The sequence below is a fragment of the Bactrocera neohumeralis genome, unplaced genomic scaffold, assembly GCF_024586455.1.
Source record: "Bactrocera neohumeralis isolate Rockhampton unplaced genomic scaffold, APGP_CSIRO_Bneo_wtdbg2-racon-allhic-juicebox.fasta_v2 cluster09, whole genome shotgun sequence".
NCBI lineage: Eukaryota > Metazoa > Arthropoda > Insecta > Diptera > Tephritidae > Bactrocera > Bactrocera neohumeralis.
The window spans coordinates 16,265,372-16,278,238 of record NW_026089622.1 but is presented as its reverse complement, the minus strand read 5'-3'; positions in this window follow the sequence as shown (position 1 = coordinate 16,278,238).

Below are 12,867 nucleotides of genomic sequence, written 5' to 3'. Positions count from 1 at the left end.
TATCGTTTTTATTGGCGAGGTTGGAAAGGCCCGGAGACTTCGCCGTATTGCGCAATGGTAAGGTGCATTTAAAAGGTTGATACTGCTTTTGGAGCAATTGCCATAGATGGGGAGCCCATAATCTATTCTTGAAGTTAGCAAAGCTCTGACAACATTGACTAGTGTGTTCGGATGAATAAATGAATGCTTAGACGAGAGATATTTAACAATATTTAATCGTGACATTAACGAGTTTCTGACATATTTACAGTGAGCATTAAAATTATAATTAGAGTCAAAAATTAATCCTAGTATTTTTAGCTGTGTTTTACATTCGATGTTAGTTTGGTTGTGGGTTAGTGAAATACCGTTGCATTTTTGCTTCCTACATACATGAAGGATACGTGTTTTGTCTAAGGAAAGTGAAGCACCAGACTCCAGTGACCAAGTCTCAATTCTGGCGAGTATATTAGTAAATAAGGATTGAGCTAAATTTACGTCAGAGACTTTTGTGTAGATTAAGACATCGTCAGCATAGATCTGGTGCTCAACTCCTTTGTAATTTTTTATCATCCTACTAATATCATCGAAAGCAATGATAAAAAGGAGGGCTGAAAGAGGTGAGCCTTGCGGCGTACCATTAGAAAGCGGGAGTGTTGAAGAAAGAAAACCATTTACGTTGACTTTGAGTTTTCTGTTTGTGAGAAAGTTAGTAATAAAACGTATCATATTCTGGCCTATTTTCCATTTTCTTAGTTGTCGAATAATAATATGGGCTCCAATTTTGTCGAAAGCTCTGTGAAAGTCCAGAGATAGTACGGACACATGGTTTTTGCTGGACAAAGCGTTAGTAATGAAGTAGTCTAGTTGGATTAAAGCATCTAACGTGCCTTGACCTTTTTTGTAGGCGACTTGATTCGGTGATATGAACTTGTTTCGCTGAGCATACCACATCAAGCGGTTAGCTACGATTTTTTCCAAAATTTTGCCCATACATGGAAGGAGGGAAATCGGCCTATAGTTAGCAAGTTCATCGGAGGATTTGTGTGGTTTAAGTATTGGTATGACACAGGACGTTTTCCAAAATTGGGGGTAGACACCAGTATTGAAAATTTTGTTATAAAGCTTTACCAATCGGAGCTTGAGGCTTTTTGGCATATGTCTGATAATTGGATAAGAAATTTTATCTTGCCCCGGGGACTTACCCTTAACGGTAGATGCAACGAACTCGAATTCAGACAGTGAAATGCTGGTTTCTATTTGTTTAGCAGAAAAAGAAAGAGGGGAGACAGAGTAGGAAGTGTCGGACAGTGTGGTGGTTTTAGAGGTTTGAAACTGTGTGCTGAATGAAATATCTGAGCTTGTTTCAGAATAGTGGTTTGCAAATAACTCGGAAATATCGGATGGATTGGTTACCAAACCTGTTGGCCCCTTTACGCATTGAATGGTTAGATTTCTAGGCACTCCAGAAAGTTTTTTTAAAGCGTTCCATATTAACTTAGGACTAGACGAAGGATTTATTTTGCTTGTGAAATCCTGAAAACATTTACGCTTGGCCTGTTTCGCGGAACGACGGAAAAGAGCATTGGCTTTCCTGAAAGATATTAAGTTGACTAGTGAACGAGCGCGTTTGTATTCATACCAAGCTGTCTGTTTTTTTGCCCGCAATTCAGCGATTTCTTTATTCCACCAAGGAACACTCTTTGAACTTGCTGTTGGCTTTGTATGAGGAATGCTAACATTCGCTGCTGAACGGATAATTTTTGTTAACCTCGCACTTTCTTGGTTAGGGTTGTCAGATATTGGGGTTTTATTGCCATTTATCTCGCAATGTGTCTGAAACTTCTCCCAATCAGCGTAATCAGTTTTGAATACCTTATTTATTTTGAGGTTTTTAGTTGTTGAACCTAGGTGCAATTTTAGTACAATGGGGAAGTGATCGCTTCCATGCAGGTGATCGAGTATACTCCATTCGCACTCTGTGGCAAGTGTGTCGGTGCACATTGTAAGATCTACATGGGAAAAAGTGGAGTGAGTGGAAAAGTGTGTCGCGGATCCGTTATTCAAACATATTAAGTTAGAGGAAAGTAAAGCGTCTTCAATGCATTTGCCCCTCTTGTTGGCTATTGGAGAGCCCCATAGTGGACTCCATGCATTAAAATCACCAGCGAAAATTAAAGGAGTAGAAGCTTGGTTGATTAATTGCAGGATGTCTGTACTGGTAAAATGTTCATCTGGTGCAATATAGGTGCAGATAATGGTGATTTTTTTAACTAAGATAATTTCGATCGACATACATAGCCAGCAAGTTGGATTGAATGGCATTAATTTTGTGTGGAATATCTCTTCTTATGAGAATCGCAATACCTCTTTTACCTGTGCTAATATGTGGAAGATTGTGAAACATGCCAATGTACTGCTTAGGAGTAAAAGCAGACAAGTTGAAAGAGATGTGAGTTTCATTTAAGAGTATAATAGCTGGGGAATGATCTTGTATTAATAATTGAAGCTCATTGTAATTATTAGTGTAGCCGTTTAAATTCCATTGCAATAATGGAATCATAAGATCTATGTAGGAAAAAAAGAAAAAGGGAAACAGAAGAGAGCTAGAATATCAACTCGTATGAGCAGTCAGTTGAAGCTGAGTGTCACCAATTGAGTACTAGTTCAAAAGAGAGTAAAGGCTAAGCGTATTTATTCAGAGTCAATTTCTATTTGTTCAGTATGTTGAGTAGAGTATTTATTATCGTTGGAATTGCTTGTTGTTGGAAAGAGATTTTCGTGATTAGGTGGATTAGACTGCACGGTAGTGTTGGTAGTAGTGTTGTTGAAGTCAGTATATTTATTAAGCGAGTTTAAGGAGTTGTTTAAGTTGGAAATGAGAGAGGCTGTTGTTGGACTGAAAAGTTTGGGATTTAAGAAAGAGGCTTGTTGGGTACAGTTGTCGCTGATATTTTTAGCTGAATGTGAGACGTTGTTGTAGTCTGAACTGATCGATGCAGGCTTGTTGATGGAAATATGTTTGTTGTTGGCGTTTGATGAGTGATTTTTTCTAGTTAAAGAGTTTGTTGATGAGTTGGGAGCAGAGGTGACCTCTGCGTTTTGTTTTGATGTACTAGGCAAGTCGTTGTCGGCAATTCTATGATTATTTTTAGATTTTGTGAAATTGTTGATGGCTGAAATTTTTGTTGGTGTGTTGGATACAGAGGATACCTCTTTTGTAGGTTGAAGCACATGTGAAAAGCTAGCAGTGAGGGAAGGGAGGGAAGTATTTTCTCTATACTTTTTAAGGGCTTCGTGCATACTGCACTTTTCTAGTGTCTTTATTTTTAAAATTTCTTTGGTTTGCATATACTTTGGACACTTATAGTCCGAAGAACGATGCTCGCCAGAACAATTCGCACACATGACTCGGATGCAGTCATTATCGTGTGGAGAAGGGAAATTGCAAGTTTCACATGTTGGGGAACCCTTACAATGTTTTTGCGTATGACCCAATTTTTGGCATGACCTGCAGCGCATTGGATTAGGCACGTATGGTCGCACAGAGGTCATCCTCCATGCGATGTTTATTTTGTTTGGAAGGGAATAAGTGTTGAATGATATTAGCATAACACCAGTAGGCTTTATAACACCTTCAACTTTGCGAGTGAACTTATAAACCGCGGAGACTTCGTAAGAACTGAGTCCTTCTATTATTTCGCTTTCAGGCACATCGTTTAAAAACGGTGCATAAATGGTGCCTTTGTTACAATTAAGATGTTGATGATAGCTAGCGCTAACAGCGCCAATGTTGAAAAGACATTTCGTTTTTATAAACTTTTCTGCTACTTGCTTATTTTTCACTAGCAGTAATAGGCTGCCGTCGCGTAATTCACTAATTTTGTTTATATCTTTGCTCACGGTAAGTAAGGCATTGTAAACACGAAAACAAGAAACCTTCGAAAGCGGTGTAGAATTCTCGTCGGATTTAATCACAATATACTTTGGATCTTCACTTTTTATTGGCGGTAAGTCAGGAAAAGCATCTTGCAGTTTTTGATACGATTTTTTACGTTTTGGTTGGGGACCTTGGGCCAGCGCAGCAAACCTGTTGTCCCCGAACTGGAAGCCCGCCGGGGGCATAGTGGAAAAGTTATAACACACTGATATAAGTACTGGATTTTGTTTCTCACTTAAAATAAGTATTAATCGCGTTACTTAAATAAGCAGACCGTAGTGCAAAAAAAAAGAACACCAAAAGAGAGCTATATGAATAGCTATAAACTCAGAGAAAGACGCTAACTCAACTGCTCAGTACGAGGTTTGTTTTTGTAAGAATTGTCACGAGCTAAACCGAAAAAAACTAACGGTAAACTAGTGTCGTAATCTTATATTCTATCATTCTTGGGTTGGAAGATCGCAATGGATTGCATTTATGGCGTTTGTATTTATGACGCCTTTTAAACGTTGTAAGAGATCTTCAATAGTGGTAAATGTTATTGTGTAGCAAATATATTTTTGGAATAGTATTTTGGTACATTTACTAAATGAGGTAGACTTTGAGAGCACAAGCTGAGATTTATATTGATTGACTGAACAGTTAACCGTTTTAATTGTATTGGTAGAAGATTCCTCGCTGTGCACCGTTTCGTTAGAGGCGTTATCATTCAAAGTGTAGGTAAACTGTCGCGAAAGTGCGTCAGCTACCTTATTGTCTTTTTCCGGGTTTGAAATGAAAAGTAGGAGAAAATTCTTCTACAAATGATCTCCACCTCTTCATCTTGGAATTGGGATTATTTTCAGACATAGCAAATATTAGCGGTTGGTGGTCAGTGAAAATATGGACGTCATTAATTCCGTACAAGTAGTGACGAAGTTTCTTCAATGCCCATATAATTGCTAAGAGCTCCCGTTCGTTGGTGGCATAATTTTGTTCACTAGCAGAAAGTGTTCGTGATATCATCGTTATAGTTCGCCCATTTTGGGATAAAACTGCGCCTAAGGCAGTAGAGGAAGCAACCGTGGTAAGCTCAAAGGGTTTTTGGTAGTCAGGATATTGGAGAAGCACGTCTTTGGAGACTAATATTTTTTTTAATTTTTCGAATGCGCATAGGGCGTCTGGGTCAAAATCTATTCTAACGTTTTTTGGAAGTTTTGGCACCCACTTGTCCATTTTCACCGCGAAGATAAACTGTCAATGGTTTTACAATGGCAGCGTAATCTTTCACAAAACGGCGGTAGTACCCAGATAAAACAAGAAATGAACATAGTCATAGTTTTCTTATCTGGGCAAGTTTTAATGCCTTTCTCAGATACAAGGAAACCCAAAAATTCCACTTCAGTGTTAAAGAATCTCGATTTTTCGACAGACACTCTCATTCCTGCTTTTTCCATTATTTATATTGAACGCCGTTTTCTGTCTGTCTTCCTTACTTAATAAAATTTGATGGAACCCTGACTTAAGGTCTAATGTTGTAAAAACTTTGGATCTACCTAAGCTGGCCAAGATTACGGTTGTATCCGGTATGGGGTATCGATCTGCGATTGTTTTCTCGTTCAATTTCCTGAAGCTACCACAATCCTTAATTTAGGTTTACCATCTTCATCAAAACCATTTTTGGTAACTACCTGAACTGGAGAATTGTATGGCGAACACGATTCCCTAATTATACCATCTCTGAGTAAATTTTTTATTTCGTTATTGATGAATGGAGCCACAGAAATCGGGTACGGATAACTTTTACTATATATCGGGACATTAATGTCTGTTCGAATTTTAGCTTTTACAGTGGTATTATATGGCACGGCTCTATTAGGATCGGCGAAAGCGTCACTGTTCTTTTCTATAATTTTACGAAATCTCGTTTGAACTAACGGAGGTACAGACTCTTCTTCTATTACAATTGAATTAACCTGATTACACGATAAGTATTGTAATTTAACTTTACCGTTTCGGTAAAATAAATACCCCTTACCAGTATCAATGTTCGCATCAATGTTTTTTAGGAAATCATACCCTATGATACCATCGAACGTTCTTAGATTCGAAAGCAAGAAAAACGTAGAGGTATTATCTAAAACGTTAATTAGGCATTTTCGGTTAATTATATTTTGTCCGTTTATTGACGACAATTTAAAAGTTTTATCCAAGGGTTTAATACCTTGAATAAAAGGGAGGTCCTTGATGTAATTTTTTGACGTGCCTGTATCTATCAAAATTCTCAGCTCCTGGCCGTTTTTGTCCATTTTTGTAATAAACGGCATGAGCGATATCAGTTTAAATGATTAATTTCCTCACCGGTATTTTCATCACTAACATTTTGATCATTATTACAAATATAGTTATTTCCATACTCGTTTAAATAATCAGTTTCGTAATAAAAGCTATCAGTGCAGTCTTTATATTTTTCGTCGTCCAAAAAAACACTTGTTTCTTCTGGCATAAAATTAACTTTTTGAATTTTTTGAAATGGTGAGCGACCCGAATGTAATTGGTCATGGGAACGTTTAAACGCTACTGGCAAATCAGAATTTAAGAGCTGTGGTTTACCAATATTTTTGGGCATTTGATGTTGCGATGAGTTATGTTGTGGTACGCTTGTGGTATTTTGAGGGTTAGTCCTCTGCTTATAGAAACTTGTGCCATTGTCGACTTCCATGGAAGCTAGCCTGGTTACGGTACTGTGATTGATGCGTGGAAACAATGGGTTATTATGATCCATGACTTGGCGCTGGGGCATTAAAGCTGGCCTATTTGGTCGAAACGTGTTACCTACCGCAAAAGTTTCCGCGAACTGCATTCGCCTATGGTTGGTTTGTAGCTCCTGAGCAATGGCAAGGGCATTAGGTAGGTTTTTAGGTGTAGCGGAAAAGAGAATATCGCACATTGGGCGATGTAATCCAGATATAAAAACACGTAGAGCATTTTCCCTGGCTCGTTCATTCAAAGCTGCAATTATATCATTCCTACCAGTGTCGCTCATAATATGTTTAGTTATTATAAGAGAAAGTTGTTTTTCCACTTTGCTGTAGAAGTCATCAATACATGAATTTACCTGTCTGAGGATACAAAGTTCGTTTTCCAGAACATACAATGGTCTCTTATTTGAATACTCCTGATCCAACCTGGCTAAAATAGCTTTAAAATTTAGAACAGTGTTGAACGAGGCAAGAATAAAGTTGGCCGAACTAACAATTCTATTTCTTAATATACCCATGGCTACATAGTACTTTTCGGATCCCTCTGTATAATAATTCATGGCGAAAACTGCTGCACTTCGCCAAGCTGGATAAGATATAGAATCACCCTTGTATTCGGGTAGCGATTTTATTAAGTCTCGGCTTGCATTATGTTCTGCAGCTAAAGGGTTAATTGAAACTGGTTGGTACGACTCAACACTTGGAGGTTGGAGGCGACCAATTGTTTGAACTAAACTACCTAAGTGTTCAACTAACTCCTGTTTAATACGCTCATTACTTTCATTGACAATTTCTATCACTTGGTCTTTGAAAAGAAAAGTCTACTACGTGAAAGGCCTCTTAGAAATCACCGCGAACAGACCAATTATAGCGTTTTAAATATGCATTCAAAATAACATGTCAATTATTATCTTCGATTCGTAAGTATATTCAACAAATTATAATTCGAATATATTTGCTTTGACAGCAATAATTCACAAGACGACACTTCAGAATTAAGTTAAATTTTATAGTATTAACTAGCACCGAAAATTCGAATCGGAAAATACAAGCAATGCTTGTTAAAAAAATAAAAAATGTTTGAAAATTTACTTCATTAAACGAAAAGAATGTCAAGATTCAATACACTTTTTAAGTTATTCAGAATTTTGATTGGCAGTTAGGAGTTTAATAATAGGTTAAATAAAAAAAAAAAACTTTATAAACTTTTTTGTTAATTAGTAAAATTCACTTGTCAGAATGTTGCTTCTTATCTAATATTTTTATAGAAGAATTTACTGAAAACCACTTGAAAATAGTTTGAAAGAGCACTTACAGTTTTTGAATAGGTAAATATACATAAATGTAGTACTGTCAGCTCCTTAGAATTTCAAGCTTCCTCGTCGTATTTTATTGGTAGGGTTTTTTATGTTGATACACGTCAACCAGATCCAAGTTTTTAATAAATGAAGGTGTGGTCCTTAGAATTTTAGGCTTCTTACAACTGATCACTTAATATTAAATGCTTCTAACTCTAGCCTATTAGTACACATCTTGCTATTGATGTACCGTAATTCCGCATTCCTTAGCAAAGTCCCATTGTTTTAAACCGCCCGCACAAGTAAAAACAAATAAAGTGTTAAGCCGGTTTTGATACACTGTTATCAAAAACATTTCATTTAATGATTATTAGCGCTCTAGTTAGACAAATTAACCCAGCACATATTTCAAGAGTAGCAACGTATGAAATACTATCTGCTATGTTAACTTATATAATAAAGTGAATTAAGCCTGTTAGTACTTAATTAATGAACGTTTTTAATAATTTTTAATTAAAAGTTAATACTATTATCCATCACATTACAAAAAGTTTCATCACATACATATAAATTTCTCATATTCTCTACTTTTCCTTATTTTAAATTTTTTATAAGGGATCCAGAACGGCGGCAAAAATTTCACTCGTTCACATAAATTTTTGCTAGAATTTCAATCTGAATGATAAAGAGGTGCCCAACTCTCCCGTCACTGGAAATATGAGAACCGCTCACCTACCCAACTTTGACAGTTGACTGGTTCTGGTAGGTTCTGACGTTTTGCAATTGGAATGATTGATCGAAATTATACCGAAAATATATGTGAACGGAAGAGTTTGTTGCCGCCGTTAAAGATCTCTAATAAAAAATGTAAAACCCTGAAAATTGAAGACAATGCAAAATGCAAACGTATTTGATAAAATGTTTTGTTATGTGATGCATAATATTATTATTTTTTAATTAAAAATTATTAAAAACATTAGTTAATTGAGAGCTAACACTTTATAGAAAATTAAAAGTTCAAAAGTCAATTGTTTTAATATACTATAATATCATAAAAAAAATTTAAATAGTTTCTCTATAAAATAAACGTCCATTTTTTATTAATATTTAATCGTAATAAATGTTGGGCGCTTGAATTTAAATGTCCAAAATTAATATTTTCTTCGATCTGGCTACAATAAAAATGTTATAAAAAACGCTTATTTTGAGCGGCTGTCACACTGAAAATTAGGGTTCCCTATTCAATTAGAAATGACAGTTAATGTACAAATTAACGGCAAACTACAATTTATTTACAGTTACCGTAAAGCTGCTGGATGGAGGTGGTAAATTTAAATAAATTATTGCTTAAGTTTTGTATTTATGTAGTCGGCTAAATACAATCTTTATTAACGTTTTTGATCATATAAGTGCGTTGTGCTTTTTTCGTTCAGAATGGAATAATCCATTTTTATTAAACAAAAGCATAACAATACCAATTGTATGATAAACAAAAGAACGCTTAACGTTCTCCTGAAATTCGCTGAATAACTGTGTAAAATTGTAATTGACACTTTCTTTGTTCTAGATACAATCAATACAGTGAAGTAGAAATAATAGTATGTAAGTTGAAAATAAATGAAAAGAACTATACATGCTCTTATTTATTTCGAGCGTGCGGGGATAAAATATTATTTTTTAAGAACTCCCTCGCAAAATGAATTGATTGGCGCCCAATGCGTAGGGCATACGTAAATATATATCCTTGGTAAACAAAAAGAGTAAAATATCCATTCTATCCATCTAAAATGATAATCGTATATTCAGTCGACAGAAGCACTTATCAGAAGCAAAAAGAAAACAGTAAATAATAAAATGTCATTAAAAAAATATTAACAAAACTGTTGAAAATAAAATAATTATCCAAATGATAAATAATTTAAATTATCATTAATTTAGGATTATAAATATTATCAAATGTGTATTTACTGTGGCAATTTGTATATCCGATCAAATTATAAATCATGGCCCAACCACCCATATAATAAAATATTTTGAATGTTTATAACATAAGCTCAATTCTACGATTCTGATCTCCCTACCTTAGAAAATAAAAGAGTCTCATTTCCTAGATAAAATAAAAAATACATATGCATAAACAAATAAACTAAGAATCTAATGACCGAATGATTTCGAAAAAAATGATAGTTGGTAAGGTAAAAAAATTTTGAAGAGCGTGGAGGCGAGTTAAAACAAGAAAAAGATCCATTTAAAGATGAGGGCAGAGTCTAATGTATGCAGAAAAGTTTTAATTATATAGGAAAAAATAACTATTGAGGATTATTATAAACGTGACACAATAGTATCAGAGACGGTAGCGATGATATATGTACATAGGTATCAAAAAAAATATAAACATTTTTAAATGTTCACTAAAATACGAAAAGTTTTATTAATCTTTGCAAGGGCAACTATAGAATTTAAAAGTGCCCATATTCAAAGAAAAGGAAAAGGGAGATATAAAATATAAGCAAAATGGCTCTACTCCTCTAGAAGAGTGTCCTAAATTTTCAAATTGATCCGTCTAATAGTTTCAAAGATACAGCTTCGCTGATTATGCTGAGAACTAGTGCACTCGAGGGTAGCTAAACGCGTTTTTCTCGAAACTGTGGTTTTGAAATTGGTTCAAGATTTCTCGACAACTACTCAACCGATCTGCATGAAATTTTACACAGGTCTTTCAGATACAATTCTTAAGGACTTGGACGTAGGACTCTTTTTCGATTACATCTGTTTGAAAAAAAAAAATAAATGTTGTGAAATTTTCACTGAAATTTTAAAATTTTTGTAAAAAATGTTCATCTCCTCCAAATGTTCGTCTCCTGAAATAGCGTCGCAATGGCCGAGTTTAAAATTTTTTTCCAAATTTTTTTGTTATTAGTGTATTATTGTAACAATAACAAAATCTATAGCTAATTTTTTCCATGAGAAAAAAAATGAGAAAGAAGATTTATTTTTACCGGAGGAAACCCATGTATTCTTTTAACATACCTGACTACAGTCGCTGACTACAAAATAGAGTTTAGATCCACCGATCCAGTAGGATAAGCCACTTGAGGTTGTTAAGTTACTACCAGAATGTTCTGGTAAACGAAATAAGTATATTAGTTGGAGAGAATCATCTAGTAATGCAAAGAATTTATGTGTAAAGGGCATCCATCAGTGCAATTTTTTATTTATCAAATACTATATAAGGTTCAAATTCAGCGAATATATATTTTTTTGCGTTATAGCCATGTGATTTGCCAAATGCAGTAGCAAAGCACAAGAATTATAATCAAATAATATGCATCACAAATCGGGAAAAGACCGAATTATTTAACATCTAACAAAATAAGCAGCGTAATAATAACTTCAAAGGACATTTCAAAAAATTATTCAGCCACGACCTACCACAACGGATGTCGATCCAAGTGTTCGAGTCCAAAACTGAACGCATTATAACGTAAACATAAATATAATGGTAGTGGATTTCAAAAAACAAAACGAAATTACTATATCGGATAAATATCCGATTCCAGATATACATATGTAATATATTATCTTGATTTAGAATCCGGATTTCACCAAATTTTAATGAAGTCTGAGTACATCGAGGAAACTGCATTTTCAGTAAATAATGGGAATAAAGAATGCACCAAGTATTTTCCAACGAACTATGGATGATGTATTAAGAGAATTTATTGGAAAATTCAATCATGATATTATTATTTTTTTACGCAACTTAGACGTTCATATAAAACATTTTGATCTAGTAATCAACATCCTTAAAATCGAATATGAAAAATTATTAGAAAAGTCCAAATTTTTTAAAATAAGTCCAATATACATATATTTCTGTATAATTTGCGGGCACAATTCCGATTTCCGGAGGAGAGAGGGTTAAAGGTACCGCAAACGCTTAGTTTACGAGATATTCGACCTTAAAGTTCAAAAATTCCCAAAATTCGAACATTTCAACAAGCTATTTTACCACATTAAACACACCTTACTCACATTTTTCACTTCAAATTAATTAAATTAAACTATAAACTTTTAAATAAATCTACAGTTTACACTTTTAACAGTTTTTTTACGGAAGAAATCTTTCTTTTAAAAATTACATTTTACACTCGTAGTGAACATCATGTGTGTGCTAAGAATTACGACGAAATGGAGCGCTGCCATGTGATAATAAAGAAATTCGCTGAAATTCCTTGCTTCCCAAAAATTCCTCTATCCGTTCATATGATGTGTTCTTTATTTAATTTAATAAGCAAATAAGTAATATTATATAAAAATATTATATATATTGTCACCTAATATACAAAACAACGTATCATCAAAAATAAATGGAAAGCGCTGACAGATATAATAACCAAAACTTAACCATTTTATAACGAAAACTTAAATTTTCTTTCAATATCAGTGCAAGATAACCAAACAATATAACCACTTTATAACGAAACTCAGTATATATTTTTTTATTTTAACGCAGAAAGGAGTACTATGCGAAGTACTTCAGTCACCACGGGTATTCGCTCGAACAGGGTTATCTTTTTAAAGCGCGGCCGAAGGCTGCATTTTGCTGTTTAAGATGTGGCAAGGCTCGTTTTCCTCATAATTGTAAACAATCTAACCTTTTCAACGATGAGTGTGCTAAGTGATTTTTAAATTAATAAATTTAGGTAAAATATAGCAAAATAAAAGTGAAATGTAAACTTATTTCAATGTTTAGAGTGTATATTTAAATATACAGAGTGAAAAACGTGAAAAAATTTAGTGAAACATAGAGAAATACCATTATTAGTGGAAATTTTTGAACTTTTAATCGTGAATATTTTAAAAAATAAAAGTTATTTTTATATTATTTTTGGATATTTCTTCTCTG